This window comes from Dermacentor variabilis, chromosome 4 (genome assembly GCF_050947875.1).
Source record: "Dermacentor variabilis isolate Ectoservices chromosome 4, ASM5094787v1, whole genome shotgun sequence".
NCBI classification, from domain to species: Eukaryota; Metazoa; Arthropoda; class Arachnida; order Ixodida; family Ixodidae; genus Dermacentor; species Dermacentor variabilis.
Window position 1 is genome coordinate 47,923,255 of NC_134571.1, and position 13,515 is coordinate 47,936,769.

The 13,515-nt window shown below is 50.4% G+C and overlaps 1 long non-coding RNA gene across 1 annotated transcript in view; it reads right to left on the reverse strand.

The window, feature by feature from the left end:
- Window positions 1-13,515, reverse strand: part of LOC142577749 (uncharacterized) — a 145,819-nt gene that overhangs the window by 26,321 nt on the left and 105,983 nt on the right. The window lies entirely within an intron of this gene.

The window sequence follows — 13,515 nt, forward strand, 5'->3', positions numbered from 1 at the left end:
ACGTTCACGCTCTTCTTTTTCTGTCTCCCTCTCTTCAATAGTCTCAAGGCATTCCGACAGCTCGTCATCCTCAGCCTCTAACTCAAGAATAGCCTTTATCAGTTCCGGTTTTCTTAGTTTGTCTGAGACATCCAGACCCAACTCTCTTGCAAGCTCCAACAATTTCGGTTTGCGCAACGACTTCAAATCCATGGCTGCTCTGAATGCTGCTTTCTCTACTGCTTACTATTGTCTTGCCGCAAACTAACCCGGCAGCAACGACAACCACAATTACCAGCTCTGTTTCTGACACTAACAAAAGCCTGGCAAAGCTCAGAAGAAGAAAGTCCCGCACTCACCAAACCTCGCAGTCAAGAGTTCCGCGCAGTCGTTCCGCTGCAGGCAACCAGTCGTCACACAGGGCTCGTTGCACTGCTCCCGGATCGTCGTTGAGCTGCTCAGCATACAGTCAACTGCATCTCTTTGCTGCTGGCCTCCGTTGTCGCGATCTCGCCGCTGGCAGACAGTTGTTTGAAGTCGTAGGCGATCTCACCGCTGGCAACCGTATGTTTGGATCGCGACACTGGAGCGATCGGATGGGAACTCGGCGCTGACGCCCGTGGTTGTACCTGGGTCGCAAGCCCCAAGGGTAGCGTTGGCCTGGCGGCCTGGGGTACAACTGCAAGTATCCGAAGGTCCCGGCAAAGCATGAGTCGACAGGTAACAACGAAACAACTTGTTTATTTTAACATCGCAAAGAGTTGGCGGTCAGGTTTGACCGAAGTAGAGAGACGGGAGAGCACTTCACTCAACGGAAGAAATCGGAGCCCTCCTCTGGCGTCCGGGGGCAGCTGTTTTTATACTCTCGCAGTTGAGGGCAAGAAGGAACCCCTCAAAAGACGAGCACGTGAACGTACAATGGGCTAATGGTGACGCACACTGTCGTAGCGATGCCGTAGCACCATGTCGTGGCGCTGCGCACGATCTCGTAGCACCTGGTCGTGGCGCTGCGCAGCACACTGTCGTGGCGCTGCGCAGCACACTGTCGTGGCGCTGCCGGTCGGACACAATGACTGTAACGAGAAGATGGTCCCTGCTTTGGCATCGCCTGTTTCGGGCACAATGACTGGAACGAGATCCCTGCTTTGGCATCGCCTGTTTCGGGCCCAATAACTGGAATGAGATCCCTGCTTTGGCATCGCCTGTTTCGGGCACAATGACTGGAACGAAATCCCTAGGCGGTCGCATCGCCGCAGACGCGCCTGGAAACACCTGGCGATGAGTGTTGCGGTGACGACGATCGGGCCAAAATGTCCGCCGCCCCGCCGCCGTCGCGCCGGCAAAACCACGTGTCGCAGGCGAAACGCAACACTATCCAGTTCGCATAATACTGCGCCAGCCATCAATCGATCTCTGCTTCGCATTATGGGCGAAAATTTTCGCCATACGGTGAGGGTGAGGAAAAGACCTAGTGGAGGTGTTCTGCAGATTGGAACTGCATGTGCCAAACACTAGGTTAGTCACGGATGTCCGAAAGGCAGTGGGCACGACCTATACGGTCATCTATGTGAGCCTGTCTACTGAAGGAACCAACTATAACTGGGCTACTCAACCAGACTCCTAGGGTTCGGTCCACTTGCCCATCTCCATCACCCCGGCAGTAGGGAAGCAACCCCGGACCAGGCAAAGCAGCACAGTTGACTGGGTGGCCTTATGGAACCAACTCACCATCATTTCAGAGGAGAGGGACTTCTTCCTATGCGTGGCAGAAGAGGCGCAAGCTGCAACCATCCGCTCGCTCAAGACCAAAGACCAATTGGCTCCTGACCTTCAACAACTGAATCACCGTGGCGCCAGACGCCGACCTGAAAGGCGAGCATTAAGAACAAGGCTACCAAAACATCGCTTCGAGTACAACCGCATCGATGCTGCCTGCCAGCGCCATGCCGACCGCCGACGACGACAGAGCTGGCAGAGGGTCTGCAACTCTGCTAGCCAGGCCAATGGTGGTCCTCGAGCATGGAGGCTCCTACGGTCACTGCTCTCTGACCCAGCGGTACGTCAACCTATCTCAGTGGCCATCTACCTAGGCAGCAGCGACGCATCCCTGGCTGAGCTCCTGGCGGACCGATTCATAGCCCTTCCAACCACTCAACCAGCGGTTACACTGGATTCCCCACCCACAGGACAGTCTGGTGGCTTCCATCCAGCCAGACTACTTCCATGGCCCTGAACGACATCTGGCAAACCGGCTCGCTACCGGAGACTTGCCTGACCACGGTGGTGGTACCCATGCGAAAGCCTGGGCGATTAGCCATGGCTATCACCTCCTACAGGCCAGTACCACGGAGCTCAGCAGCCTGCAAGCTGATGGATATCATAGCAATTGTACGGCTAAACTGGATTGCAGGAGCGGTAGGGCTCCTGCGGGAGCAACAAACAGGCTTCCGTCGCCACCGATCCACTGTTGACTCGATTGCAGACATGATCTTCACCTTGGAGGAGGCAAGAAGCAAGGGAGAAGTGGCCCTCCTCATCCTGCTGGATGTCCACAGTGCATTCGATGGATTGCCGCCCTAGGTCATCGAGAACGCATTTGATGAACTTGGCATCGTGGGCTGCCTGCGGCAGTTCATCAGCTCGTTCTTCACAGGGCGGAAACTTCGGGTGAGAGTCGCCCTGACCTTGAGTACTCCCCGCAGGGTGGCTATGGACTTCTCCCAGGGCTCCATCTTGAGCCCATTTCTATTCAACGTGGCACTTACTGGACTTCCGACAGCCATCTCTGCATACCTAAGGTTCCTGACGCAGTGTTCGGTGTATGTAGATGACGTGGCCCCATGGACGTACGGACCCCAACGGAACTTCTAGGCCAACCGGTCATTATTGCAACGATCCCTGGATGCAGTAGCTGCTTACTTCCGAAGCATAGGACTTCTAGTCTTCCCCATAAAGACAGAAGCCCTGCTCATCCATCCGGTAGCTGCCACTCGCGTCACCGTTGAAAGGCTGGTGCTGGGAGGCCCACCCATTCCATGGGCGAAGGAGGTCACATATCTGGCTCTCCAAGTGGACCACAGTCTCACATGGATAGCTGCTGCCAAGACCGCCACCATCAAGGCTCGCAGGGTGAGAACAGCGGTCAGCCCGTTACTCCAGCGAAGAGAAGACTGCACATCTCTATAGGCCCTACGTCTCTACCACGCTGTCGTCATCTCCGTGTTCCTGTATGCGCTGCTTATGGCGAACCTAACGCCAACCCGCAAGAAACAACTTGCTCTGTAACGCAGGACAACCATACGAACATTCCTAGGACTTCCGCGCCGTTCACTGGTGGCTGCTAGACTGGCGGATGTCCATGCCTGGCCTCTATTGTAGCTAATGCTGTGGCAGGGGCTTCTCCACATAGACCGCCTGCACCACACTCCTGATGGCCATGCCCTGGTGCTTAGACTGCGGAGCCGTCCCTCCTCCTGGACGGGCAGTCTGCGCGCTGTACGACGAGCTAATAGGCCCGCCCCACGCAGCAGTGAAATCACCCCCGCCCCACCAACAGCCACTGGAGGTCCATCTCCAGTTGTAGGGGTAGCAGAAGAAGTCCCACCTAGCGAACTAGAGCAGGCAGCGCTTTTCAAACTGTACGAATTATGTGGACATCTCCACATCTTCACAGGCTGCGGCTCAGCGGCCGCAGCCTGTATAGCGCCGGCCGCTGGAACGACTCTGCAGTGCCGCCTCCCATTTGCTGCGAGCTCCACAGCGGCAGAGCTGGCTGGCCTCCACCTGGCAGCCGACTTCCTTGCGGAGCACCCAGCTCAGGTCTCCGTGGCCATCTTCTCAGACTCCCGCCCGGCTCTTCAAGGACTACTCGAACCCGATCGAGCAGCAGTCACTGTCGCCCTGCTCCTGGCTAAGCCCACCATGCTCCGGTTGCGGCAACCACTTCAATAGTCGCACGGCGCAGGCTCCTCAAAGTGTTCACCGCAGCCCACCCGGACGTGCGAGTCGCTACTGTCAAGCTACCCCAGCCACTCCTCGAGAAGGGTCTTACGAGACGAGAGCAGATACTCCTCCTGCGCCTCAGGACAGGCAGCGTTTGGCCTGCCGCCCGGAAATTCAGTGTAGGGAGCATCGCATCACCTCCCTGTAGGAGATGCGGCTCCCCTGAAACCTGGAACACATCCTGTGCCACTGTTCATGACTATTATATTATTATTGGCCTCGAGCTCCACCCCTGGAAAAGCTGGCGCCACCGTCGGCGTGACGTGCTATTAGGGATCACGTGGACATAGCGGCCGCGTCGGCTGCTTCGGGAGCGCCGAAGCGAGCTGAAAACGAGAGTGTAAATTCCCTCGTACGCTGCGGTCCTCATTTAGCGGCGAGATTTTCCCGCTTCGAGTGTCTCCTTTACAACGCTTGGGAGCACTACAATAGGTAGTGGCTGCCTTTGAAGGCGCGCAACATAGTAGGCTACCGCTCGGTGCCGCAGTGCCGGACGTACGCAACGGAGCCCGGTGTCAGCCTTATTCACACGTAGCCGCAGGACAAGAAGCTGCGTGAAGCTTGGCTCGCGAAACATAAAGCCGGCAAGCAGTCATCGGCTACGACTCGGGTATGCAACAAGCGCAGACGCGAGGAAGATTTCTGCTACGTCGCCGGGTCTGCGGTGTTCGGAAAACGCGCACTGAGACGCTCGCTCGAGTCCGCTGCCCGACTAATGTCATGACGGTTTGGTCTATGAACTTTTCGATGCTATAGATACTGGCAAGTTCACTGGAGGGGAAAGGGAGCGGTAAGAAGCACATTAAAGAAAAAGCATGGCATATGGTCATGTTTGTGTTATGAATTAATGCACTGGATTACAAAATGAAAAGCAGCTGGAAATCGTACGCTGAGAACACCGATAAACATACAGTGCGACGCAACTCGAGAAATAATATTGAAACGCCCAAGAATTTAGAAGAAAAAAAAATTACCGACGATTACGTTACTTCCTAATGCGAAATTTGAGCGCAGCAAATAAGCTCTTTCGCCTTTTCGATAGATTGAGGCAAAGAAATCGAGCAACACATGTATGCGCTATCACAGAATTTTTTTTTTATATTTCCCGTACTCCTGGATCATCTCGACGGCGGCGACGGTAAGCTTCTGCTTCGGCGGCACGCACCTCTGGATTCTGACGGCGACGGCGCTGGGCCTCTGCTCTGGCAGCTCGTTTAGCAGCAGCAGCAGCAGCAGCAGCAGACGGAGGACTTCCATCGGTCGTCTCGCTCATGGCTCAGAAAGAACTGGCAGATAATTTCGCAGTGGCGAACGGCAGCGGCAATTTCGGCTCGGGCGGTGCACATATACAGATCCGCCGCCACCGATCTGGCTCTCTGATTGCCACCGCACAGGGCGAACGGCAGCGGCAATTTCGGCTCGGGCGGTGCACATATACAGATCCGCCGCCACCGATCTGGCTCTCTGATTGCCACCGCACAGGGGTTGCATTGGAGGAGGAGCGAAGAAAGGAATTAAGTTCGAGCCGGCGCTTTGACAACCGGAGACTCGCAGGAAGAGGGGGGAGGGGGGCGGCGTGTACACCCAGCGGCAAACGATGGGGGCAGAAGCGCGCGCAGCAAGCGGACAACACGATAAAGGGAGGAGGGAAGAGATAGCAGCGACTGACTGATGCCGCTGACGCCGATAGTGAGTCAACCCCAGCTGCGGAGTTGGTTTCAGGGACAACGCCGCCGATGCCGACACAAACAATATGATACCCTCGCTTCCGCAGCGCTAAGAACCAGGTCTAGCCGTGGGAAGGTGGTCACGTATTCGTCGACGTGCCGGGGCCTACGTGAAATAACCGGCGCGTCGGCAACTGAAGAGCACCCTATCCGCCACACAAGAACAGGGGGGGGGGGACCCTTTCCTCCTCTTTCTGCATGGCGGCGACGGTGTTCTATGCAGTCACGTTATCTTGACTCTCTAGCGGCGTCAGCGGCATCCAGCGGTATCAGTCGGTCGCTGCTAGCGCTGGGGGGATGAAAGGGGGGCGGAGCTGGTTACGAGGCCGACGACAACGCCGACGACGACGCGAAACCCAGGAACGGACGCCAAAGAGCTGCGCTCTAAAAAGAAGATTGAATCGTCGCGACGGCACATCACAGTTCCCGTAAGCGTCGAAGTCTCTAAATTAAAATTATTTTTGAACATCTCTGATAGCGCCCACGCAACAATTGTTGCTTGTATAATGTCAAATGCTCTTATTCTGCGGCCTAGAGCTCATGGCGCGGTGCGAAAACGCGCACGCGCCGAAAGCGAAACAGTGCGCGGACAAGCATGCAGACGCGCAGTCGGTCGCTGCGAATCTGTGCGATCGCTGCATTGAGGCTTCATTCTATTACGCTCCATTTAGTTATACAAACACTATAAGAACATATTTCACATAGTTTGCCCTCAGCATTTACCTACCTTTCACGCAAGAAGCCGGTTCGGGAGACTCCATCGCGGCGACCGCGCGCAGTGGCGTTCACTGTACGTATTCGGTAAAGAGATAGCGTCTGTAAACGATTCTGTGCTTTCAGTTTGCCCAAGATTATCATTTAGACAGTAAAAAACTTCTCTCGTTTCGAAAGTACTAGCAGAAATGTCCGGGAGAGCTCACGCGTGGTGTTTTCAGTGAGCGCTGACAGCAAAACCTATGAGGAGCGCGCCGCGCGATCCCTCATACTACGCCAGCGAGGGGCTTCCGATAGATGGCGACTCCGTAACTCCTCGCCGCCAATAGCTTCGCAACTACAGGAGATGAAAGCCGCATACCGCCGCCTTGGCCTTCCAGCCTACACCGTATACCTTTTCTTCCCCGACCATCCCCAGTCGCAGCACTGCAAGCCTTCCTCGAGAATGCTGCTGCAGCCGAACTTGCCGCCTAGTAGCCGATCATCCCGGTCACCTACTCCTAGCGGTGTCCTGCCATGACATGTTGCTACATGACCCTTCCCACAACATACTTCCTTCCCCTCGTTACCTCTCTTTTCTCTCTCTCTCTCCCCCAACATCTGACGCTGAGCCGTGCTTGCTCACGGATAGCAGAAGATAGCACCATCTCTCCTTCCTCCGAGTCACTATATATATAACGGAGCGGACAAACAAATGGTCGCAAGCGGACTACGAACCCAGTTTCAAGTTTTAACTGTTTTAACAAATCCGCACTCACTATACCCCCTCCCCCCCCCCCCCCCCGTCTCCCCCGCTACCCGGCCTCTTTCGCCTAAACAGAACAGTCGTAAGCCTATGAACAAACCGCGGAAAAAGTGAATTTCCCTATCTGTGTCCCACGGCTTTTCTGCCATTGGAAAACAGCGAATAAACTTTATCTATCAGTGCCGCCGTACGGATATGACAACACGCACGCACGCACACACGCGCATAGGTGCACAGAGAGCTGGAGTTCAGCAATCTCGGTTGATCCATGCAATTTGTAAATTTTGTCATCTCCAGTTTTTGATGGTGTTTCCACAAAAACCGCAATAAACGCTTAGACGGGGAATGTGCAACCGTTGATGCGTCGGCTCTAGAAACCTTACTGGTTGTAGCCGCATTGTTTTCTAAACAAGGGATTACAGAAATACGTGTCCCTCATTCGACAGGGTATCGAAGCTCACAGTGCCTTACAGTTGTGTTAGTTGGCACTCCCCGTGATCGATCGCGCCCGTAATTCGGGCGCGAAATTCAGAAGGGGTCACGTTGCCTTCAATTTGCTCAGCTGACTAACCATCCCCCTTGAAATAAATGGAAATAAAACCTTCAAAAAAAAAAGATCTCACCAGACTAGGATAACTTGTGGCTGCCCTTTAATATCATTTCACCTAAAATTGAGCCACAATAACACATTTACAAGCATGTACAGATATAAATTGCGGTATCTAAACAATCTCCTAGCATGCTTCATCGTCTAGATGATGAGGAGAACAGTGAGGATGTTTTTTATAACGAGTCAGGACAAACGACAGCGTCTTTTAGCCACCTATCACCTACTGCAACGAATGTGTCGGTGATACGTGCATGAATGCATTGACAACCCACCAACAATAAGAAGATATCGGCAACGTGTTACAGCGAAGCTGCATATGAGTAGAGTTCCGTACATTTTTGTTCTCTGTGAACAAAAATTACCGTCATCATGAATGGCTCATGCCCCCGTAAGCATTCATACTCCCGTAAGCAAGCGAAAATGCAATGACCCATAGCCCCGTAAGGAAGAGGCTATGCTAAGCACTCAGTTAAGTGAAGATTAAATTATTTCTAATCACGCATACAACATACAGAACAGCATGTCGAAAACTGCCATCATCGATGGGTGATACCCCCGTGTGGAATGGGTCATACCCCCGTAAGCAAGCAAAAAATGCAATGACTCAGTCCCGTAAGGTTCATGGCTACTCCCTTTGCATGAATTAGCTGTGATGACGCTAACCCTGTTGCTGTCGGTGATGGACGTGTCGGTATCGAAAAGGGAGTGGTTTACGCGTTCTGTGTTGCAGACATATCCCTTGCGATGCCCACCGATCCGGCCCAACCGACCGCCCAGCGTCGTTCGTGCATAGATTTGACATTATCAAAGAATTTCATTGCAGTTGAGAGTGAAATAATGACCACCGATCAAGATAATAAATGAGTGTGCGTACCTTTCGTTACGATGACCACCCATCAAGACAATGAATGAGTTTGTACCTTTGTTCAAAATTATGCGTCACCTAGTTCCGTGCCATGTGCTAAACAGCTTCGTTAGTCAACCACTTTCGCAGAATGGAATGGCTCATGATTTTCTTCCTTGCTTCCTTTTGCCGGTGCGTTCTCATTTTCCAGAGCAAAGTGTGTTCACAATTCTCCCTCCGGCAACGTCTGATATAGCCATCATAACCTCTATAAAACATATTTCACTCCCACGGTTCCTTTCCGTGTTTTAAGTGATTCTGTAGATCGAAAGCAAACAGACCACCTGGAGGATGTCCGAAAGCTGCAACCGTCATTCCAAGAAGGTTCAGTACGACTTGCACACGAAAGCTTACCACGTCATCGGAGGAGCGATCTGGTCTTTTCAACTGTTTTGTTTCCTTTATCATTTTATCCGCGACCCTCAAAACCTCTTAAAGGCTGTTCTCACGTGTGGTTTTTCTTTGTCAAAACGAAGTCCCGATGGGGGGCTGCTGTGAACTTAAAAAGCTCTCGCCGTCGGACTACGTACTTTTGTAACGAGAAAAACAAGACGTTCAAAGGAGACAAAGTAAAGAAGAGCATACACGAAAAACAACGAAAGTGGACCAAACGAAAAAAAGAAGAACCAAGGATAGAAAAGTCCGTTTAATTTTATGTCTCGCATGTTTGTAAATCAATAAAGATCACCGCCCCCAACCACTCAAATCGAACTATCGAACCGCAGCGCCTGGAGGACACACTCAGGCCGAAGCGGGCCAGATACACCATAAATAGCGTCTTGGACAGCAGGACTAACGGGAACACCAACACATGTCGTTTCGCTCAACATCCTATCGTACTACTTCGCATGTGTCTTTATTGCTACAACTAAAGACTGTGAGTTCGGAAACAACATGAACAATGAACAAAAAATTCATTGACATTATTGCTTTATTATTTATTTGTTTACCTTATTCAATATTCGCTTATACACTTTTTTTTGTGTTTTGTCCCTTTTGTCTACGTCGACAACACTGCCAGGAACTCGACAAGAAACCAGAATAAAACGGTAATGAGAACCAAGAAATAGACAAGGGAAAGGACTGTGGTGGTTATCCAGGGCTGGAGTCCAGTTGGCTAATCCTACACTGAGGTCGTGGATTGTGGTGCGGACTATGTGTAAAAAGGAGCGGCCCTTGGATTTTGTTCTCCCATTCCAGCATGTGAAAATGTCACCGATGCACGCACCTACACTGAGCCCACCATGAAAAAGAAATGGCTCCGAGAACGGGAAATCATTGGTGAGAATGCAAAGAACGAAAGGCAGAGAGGTTAACCCCTACTGCAACACTTTTGCAGCCTTACACTAGACATGAGGATTCACCATAGGGAAATAGAAGAACATGCTGTAACTTCGTGCCTAAATAATTGGACGCCTGGAGGCAATAATTGCCTCGTCGCTGATACAATGCTTGCCCCCACTGAACCGAAGCTGCCTTTATTTGCCTTCTTTTGCGCACCTGTCTCGAACAAATTTTGCCTCTATCTATTCCTCTGGTAAACAGGGTGGCATTCTGTGTCTTACCTTTTCTAATTACTTGCAGTGGCGCGCAGTCATGAAGTTCCAAGGAAATTTCGCTAACGAAGGAGGCGTACGTGCTTCACTGTACTCGTGGGACTGTGTATCGTCCTCGACTAGAATGCCTTTCGGTTAACAAGCTAAGCTACTTGGCTCCGGCGAGGCTGTCATGCGACAGCAACTGTGACAGTGCCTTACTGAATTCTCTAGAGCTCTTGTGCTGAGGAACCTTCAGCTACTGAAAGTGGGCGCAAAAATTCTCAATGATTTCTATCTTGCTTTTGTTCTCCTCTCTCCTTCTTTCTTATGCTGGCTTTCTTTTTTCTCGGTGGGAACGATTGCTTCCAACGATGCCGGGACTTCATTAACCTAGAAGTGGTTGTATACCAAAGACTGGCACTTAATTGCTATACCGGGGTTTTGAGTCGGAGTTTTCATTCCAGATATGCATTTGCATATGAATGGCTGAGCAGAAGGAAAACTGATTTCTGACTATTTCCTCTTATGAGTAGTGAAATACTTAACTTTGATGTTGCAAACTTTTGTGCCGCTGAATTAGTCTTTACGGTTCTAACTTTCTTCAAGAGTTTGCACCAAAGAACTTATTTTTTCTCATTGCAATAATGAGAAACTAATGTGCAAGTCCCCTCTCATCCACCCCTCCACTTGCTTATTACAAAATTAGCCTCCACACAGTGCTATTGTGGGCGGGGGGGGGGGGGGGGGTACATCACTGCTTCAAGAGAAAATGCTCTCTTTCCTTAGCTCATCTGTAACAAGGAAATTCCTATAGCCACAGTTTATTTCTTTTCTTTTTTTTAATAGATTGGCACAGTGTTATTTCTCAGAGCAATCTGAGTCATCATAGATGTGTTTTGTTATTCTTACTTTTCTTTCCACGTGGTAATGCGGCGGCGATAAAAAATGATGGCACTTTTTGTACCGGCTTGTTCTTGAATAAAGCCCTATGAAGTCGAATCCGGCATTTGGACGTTATTCCTTATATCCGAAGATTAGAGGACGTTGTCATCACCAAAAAAAAAAGAAAGGAGCGACTTCAAAATTTTGCTCGTTAAGTGCACAGCGCACAATCGTGACGAGGTTGCTAAGGGCCCATTTCCGCATCCATATTCCCAAGGATCACCTCTGGAACCAACAAAAAACTTACAATCTATGTAAGTTTTTGAAGGAGCCACAGATTCGTTTCACAATGCAAATTATCTCCACTCAGTATATTCGTTGTCGTTCTCTGATATAAGTATACCATTTCGTTTCAGGCTCTCGCGTTGTTCCTATCTTTAACGTAATGTCATCATAGCGCTGTTACGTCACTTCCTTGCCATTTGCACTCATGCGCAACCATATTCACGCCGGATTGCTGAAGTCTACCCTGTTCCTTGCGAAAGGCTCCACGTTGTTTGGAAAAAGAAAGGAAGAGCCTGCAAAGGGTTGAACACTTTATTGATTATTTGGGGAAAAGAAACATTTGCGCCATCTGCACTGTGGAAGAGACTTGCGAGGTTAGAATTACTTCAATCAGAATTGCTTCGCCTTATCGAAACAGTAGAGGAGCGCAAAAAGGTCAAGTGCTGCACAGCATAGTACGGTAGAAAAGGAGGAAAGCTTTCTGCGAGTCCAATTCTACTTCTGTGTACCTTGTTTTCTTTTTTTTATATAATAATCCATCGATATCTACATTACTAAACAATCTACTCGAACGCTTTTTCTTTTTTTATGTACAGGAATCACGCAGAATGTGTTCTTTTATTCGGCGTTATACGTCAGCGTTCATCTGTCACACGGGAGGTAGTTCCTATGACAGGAGTTGACTTCACGCAGGGTGCGATGAAAATAGAGTTGCATATGCCGTATTTTCGACAATACACTTTCGTGATTGTTGTGTTCACTGCCAATGGTGTGTTTGCTGACAATACCACTGGAATCTGACATCACGAAATAAACTTTCGACATGGGTGTCCGATCCTATAGAAATGATCATACGGAGCAGTGCAAGTGCCTGCTTCATGGAAAGCCTAACCCCACGCAGATTTTTTTTTTTTTCTGAGCCTCACCTGAGCTGTTAAGTTTTACCTCATAACTACCCAGCTACGATAATAAAGAGTCATTAATGTTATGCATGCATTCATTTAGCGTTGCGCTGATCTAATTCGGACACATTACTTCCTCTGGGCCAAAGGCGAATGTGACGACGTGACTCACGCCGTTGAGGAGCTATAGAAACATTCACGTGGTGACTCATTGAATAAACATCTTTCTAAGACAGAATAGGCGGGGTGAGGTTCCATCTCAGTTTGGCACGCAAACTTCGGACCCATGGCTCATCGCGACAACTCAGTGCACAGTCACAGAGACACAAAAATAGCCTACAAAAATCACAAAAAAAAGAAGCATACGAAGGCATCCGGGCAGCTCAATTATATATCAACTCCTTCCTGAAACCCGGTTGTACACAATAAAATTTTCCTCCTCACCCACACAATAAGATCTCATTTTCTTCCTGACGCTCTTGAAGTGTCAAATTATTATTAAATCATGGGGTTTTACGCGCCAAAACCACTTTCTGATTTTGAGGCACGCCGTAGTGGAGGACTCCGCAAATTTTGACGACCTGGGGTTCTTTAACGTGTACCTAAATCTAAGTACACGGGTGTTTTCGCATTTTACCCCCATCGGAATGCGGCCGCGGTGGTCGGGATGGTCAGAATATCACGACTTGGTCTTCGCTGGCTGCATATGGTAACCACATCTCCGGTGCACTTCACTTTGATAGGGGCTTCAAATGAAAAAGTTCGCAGAAGTGTGCAGCCAGGCGTGGGAAAGAAGAGAAGAAAGTAGACAAGACAAGCTTTTAGTTGTCTCAAGATATTTAATCTTTTTTTTCTTCTCTTTCTTTTTTTTTCTCCTGACATCTCATAGCGCTGAAGTCAGGGGGGTCGTTAGTCATGGTAAACAGGCCGGGTGGTTCACCCCCGCTCATCCCCTTACACGACTCTCTTCCTTAACAGCGCGAAGAGATTAGTCGCCCCCTCAGCCCCTACGCACAAAAGGAGCGGCCTGAAGTTGCTAGTGCCGTGAGTCATTCACGCGGAAGCACAGCGTGCGGCGTTTGGCGCGTTTCTTTGGAAGGCCACGAACCCTGTCACTGCCATAGAGTGAAAGAAGGCTCCCAACTGCCCGTTCTTCACCGGTCCTAAATGATTAGCGATACAAAGTCTACAATCGGTCGAAGAATCTTGAGAAAATCGGGGCGATAT